The sequence below is a fragment of the Microtus pennsylvanicus genome, chromosome X, assembly GCF_037038515.1.
Source record: "Microtus pennsylvanicus isolate mMicPen1 chromosome X, mMicPen1.hap1, whole genome shotgun sequence".
In the NCBI taxonomy this organism is placed as follows: Eukaryota; Metazoa; Chordata; class Mammalia; order Rodentia; family Cricetidae; genus Microtus; species Microtus pennsylvanicus.
The window spans coordinates 97,895,802-97,900,696 of record NC_134601.1 but is presented as its reverse complement, the minus strand read 5'-3'; the positions used below and the strand labels follow the sequence as shown (position 1 = coordinate 97,900,696).

General features: G+C 36.6%; 1 pseudogene; it reads left to right on the top strand.

Moving 5' to 3' along the window:
* The first annotated feature begins 204 nt into the window (after nt 1-204).
* Nucleotides 205-917, top strand: LOC142840572 (peptidyl-prolyl cis-trans isomerase A pseudogene; annotated as a pseudogene).
* Nucleotides 918-4,895: the final 3,978 nt, after the last annotated feature.

Below are 4,895 nucleotides of genomic sequence, written 5' to 3'. Positions count from 1 at the left end.
CTGATTTTCCTGGGTGATGAGGCAAATTTAAATTGTTCCTAAAAATAAGGCTTTGTCTTTTAGGTTTAGGTAGTTCTCTGGATGATTGCATACAAAGGAGGATGTGTCTACAAACACTCCTATAAATATCCAGATACAATCCTGAAACTACTTTTAAAATAAGTATCTGAGCAAATAGCAATTGAAAGTGTAATCTGGGCCACTTTGCAGACGCTGCTGTCCCCTCTCACCGCTTGCTGCAGCCATGGTCAACCCCACCGTGTTCTTCGACATCGCGGCCGATGGCGAGCCCTTGGGCCGCGTCTCCTTCAAGCTGTTTGCAGACAAAGTTCCAAAGACAGCAGAAAACTTTCGTGCTCTGAGCACTGGGGAGAAAGGATTTGGATATAAGGGTTCTTCCTTTCACAGGATTATTCCAGGATTCATGTGCCAGGGTGGTGACTTCACATGCCATAATGGCACTGGCGGCAGATCCATCTACGGAGAAAAATTTGAGGATGAGAACTTCATCCTGAAGCATACAGGTCCTGGCATCTTGTCCATGGCAAATGCTGGACCAAACACAAACGGTTCCCAGATTTTTATCTGCACCACCAAGACTGAGTGGCTGGATGGCAAACATGTGGTCTTTGGGAAGGTGAAAGAAGGCATGAACATTGTGGAAGCCATGGAGCGTATTGGGTCCAGGAATGGCAAGACCAGCAAGAAGATCACCATTTCCGACTGTGGACAACTCTAATTCTTTTGACTTGCGGGCTTCTTACCCACCAGACCATTCCTTCTGTAGCTCAGGAGAGCACCCCAGCCCCATCTGCTCGCAGTACCCTGTAATCTCTGCTCTCACTGAAGTTCTTTGGGTTCCATATTCTCCTCATTCCCCTTCAAGTCTAGCTGTATTTCAGAGTTAAGTTTATGATTATGAATAAAAACTAAGTAAGAAAAAAAAAGAAAGTGTAATCTGATTCTGGATAATTTTCATATTTTCAAACTTGGAAAAATGAAGCAATCAATAGATACATACCTTTTCGTTGTAGCACTCATTCATTCTACTTATGGGAATATTATCTATCATTGAATGTATTGTTCAAGTAAGTGGTGAACTGGAGTCTGGCTGGATAGCTCTATTGACCTTGATTGAGTTTATTCACACACGTGAAATCCAGTTCTCTAATCCTATATTTTCCATTCTCCAGCAAGTTGGCCAGAAATTTTTCCATAGTCATGACAAAAAGCAAACAGAAATGTGGAAGACTTAGTCTTTGTCATTACACCTATTGTTGATAAGTCTCATGCCCAAACCTTACACGAAAGTATGGAACCGTTGCAAATTGTTGACCAAGGAACAGAAAACAACTGAGACTCATTTAGTAATCTACCAAAAAAAAAATTGGTGGTCTGCCATTATTTTCCAAACATTAGCCTTTGTCTTGTGAAGCCCATTTTTATAATTTCACATTCTTTTATATACCCTGTAATAGTTCAAATATATCCCCTCTTATTTCTGTCCTTTGATGGCTCTTTCCATCCTAAGGCCAGAAATAATCTTACCACATTGGGGCCAAAAAGATTGATAAATATGAATATCTATTTTTAGTTTGTGATGCTTGTTTAATTTTGTAATCTGGGTTATTATTTCCAATTACTATATCTCAAAAATATTTTGTCTCAAAATCAAGGATAAATTTTAGATATCTTCAATTACAATAGACTTTAACTTGATAGATGTTCAATAAATAATTTCTAGTTGCTTAATGTACTTGCTACTTGTGACAATATCACAAAAATCTTTCTCCCAAATTAAGTACAAAAGGTCAGCAATAAATGCAGATTTTTCTAGAGGCAGTACAGAATAAATATTAGCTTTAAAATGAACCCCTCAATTAATTTTCTTTCTTCCTTGATGAAACACCTTATTAACTGACCTTAAAGAATATTATGTAAAGCATAGAAAAACTCAAGTATCTTGTACAGTTATAAAGCAGAGTTTTCAAACCTGGCTTCACACTAGAATCAGGAAGTTAATTTCTTCAAACACTATCTATGCCCGGGGCTTACCCCAGATCAATTAAATCAGTTATCTTTGAAGGTAGAACACGGATGTCCATATTTTTTAAATATCCATAGATAATTTAATGTGATGCCAAATTTGATGGCAAGGTATTTATACTCTTCAACAAATGGCTTCAAAAAAGTTCAGAAATTGAGCAACGCACCTGGAAGCAGCACACGGCTGTTAACTTGGATATTGCTAAACAACTCTGACAGGTGAAACAGTACCCTAATTAATTGGTCTTCCTAAGTCCATTATGGTCCTTCACCTGACTGTAGTTCTAAAACACAGGCTTGGAAATGCTGAATTTCCGTTAGAATAAAGTAGTTCCTAGATGCTGGCCAAGTAACTTATAACTTGACATATATTGTGATATAAAATTGATTTGATATCACTGGGATGCAGATCTCCTGATGAGAGCTGACAAAGACCAGCTGAGGCTTTAGTTAAATGATGTGTGAGAACTCCTAGGAGTAGACAATTGGAAACTAATGAGATGATAAAGGCATTCAGGTATGTGAGTTGATCAGCTTCCTGCTGAGACCCTCTGCAGTAGAAGAGAACTCTCTGGCTCATGGCCCTCCTATTACAGCTTAGGAGCAATCAGAATTAGTCCGGTCTAAATGTCACATTCCATTAAGAATTGTCCCCGTTCATTTTGGAGATGAAGTCAGGAAGAAGTCAGTTCCAGTAAGTATGGCTTCTATTACCCACAGACATACATTTTAATACAAAAAGAATTTGTATAATCACCTTAATATAGTGGCACTGAGATTGTTAGTAAAAGAATATAAGAAGACAATATTGGGGCTTGCTTATATACCTCCTCAATAGAGTACCTGCTTTGATTATCATGTGAGAGGCCTTATATTTATTATATAACACTCAAATCAAGAGAACAGATAAATCTGAAATCCCAAGACTAGGTCAGTGGAAGCAGGAGAATAAGTTCAAAATTATCTTTGTTTCCATAGCAAGTTTGAGGCCATCCCAAGAAAGATGAGTCTTTGTTTAAGAAAACTAAAAACAATAGACAAATAGTTTTAGATCATAGATTCAGATCACATGGCAAGGAACCAAGTGTGTTGCTTCTTAATCTGATGACTTTGACTAAAGCTTTTTACCCATAATCATCATTAAAACAGCTTTTGACTAACATTTATCCAGCACACAGTGGTTATGATGAGGAAGGAAAATTATGGGTATGTCTATATTTTACAGTCGGAGTAAAATTGTTCAAGGCCCTTTATAAAAAGATGTGTTGAACTTTGAAGTTCCAAAATCAGGGAACTTAAAATCTTCATGATAAGAAAATATTACCTGGGAATAAAAAATATGTTGGGAAAGTATTAAAAAAGGTGCTAATGTTATCAAAAAATAATCAATTTATTATTAAACAATTTATTGTGCAGCAATATTTAAACTAGTCTAGAAAAGTAGTCTCGAAACTGCCTATAAATGCCACAGTACAGGGTTTTCATCATCAAATACTGTAGAAAATGTGACAAACTATCTCTTCATGAGAGATCATCACTACAGAGATCAAGAGAAAGAGCCAGCGATGATACAGATATATGATTAATTAGTCCAACACTACCAAAATATTTATAAAATTAGAATCAATTATGCCATACAATATACAGTACACCTTGGAGAAATCTGAACACATAGAATTCTTGTAATTAATTACCAGAGAGTTGATCAATTAAATGAAAAAACTAAATAATGAGCAAAATGCCATGAACTTATTCTTTCTTAATACATATAACTTGAGGTAGATATAATTATCAAATAATCTTTTGAATTTCAGCACTCACAGGAATATGTCCGCTAAACTAAACTATCAAAATTAATTCAAGGAACAGTTCTAAAGAAACTAATGATAAAAATTCATGATTCTAATATTTGTATCACTTTTCTCTAAATGTCTTCCAATTTTTCAATGTCTCTTTTGACAAATAAAATGACTATTTTCATGATACTTTGTGCAGTCAAATCAAAAGTAACTCTGACCAACTAATTTTTCCTTTCATTTTATATATTCTTTTTTTTTTTTTTACAAAAGTCTGTTTTAATTTAACTAGTTAGAAACGTTTCAGAAAAGATTCATTTTGAATTTACTGTATTTTCTTCAATGTGTATACTGGATCATCACTGTATTTCTGCAACACTTAGCTCACTGATGTTTTACTTAGACAGGGAAGAATTACTTAATATGATATGGTTTATTCAATAGCCTTTGAATATGAATGAATAATGTATCATTCTTAAATCAAGGATCAAAGTTATTTTACGTTATAATATATACACATAATGTTGATGTGGGAGTGTCATATATCAATCTGTTGATTTCATTGTTTAAGCAATAAAGAAACTGCTAGGCCCATTTGATAGGCCCACCCTTAGGTGGGTGGAGTAAACAGAAGGGAAGGCTGGGAGGAAGAGGAAGTGAGGTCAGACTCCACAGCTCTGCTCTCCGGAGCAGACGCAAGAGAGACGCCATGCTACCTGCTCCAGGGAAGACGCACGCTATGAAGCTCCAACAGAGGATGGAATTAGGCTAGAATCTTCCCGGTAAGCGCACCTAGGGGCGCTACACAGATGATTAGAAATGGGCCAGAGCAGTGTTTAAAAGAATACAGTGTCCGTGTAATTATTTCGGGTAAAGCTAGCCGGGCAGGGCAGGCGGCTGGGGTGTTTGGGGACGCAACCCTGCCGCCGCCCATAATACAACAGATGACGCCCAGACGTGTGGCCAACTGAATCCACAGAAAGCCTGAAAAAGCTTGGGAAAGAGTAAAGCATGTTTTATTGATAGTAGCGATTTCTTGGGTCTACTCTGCTT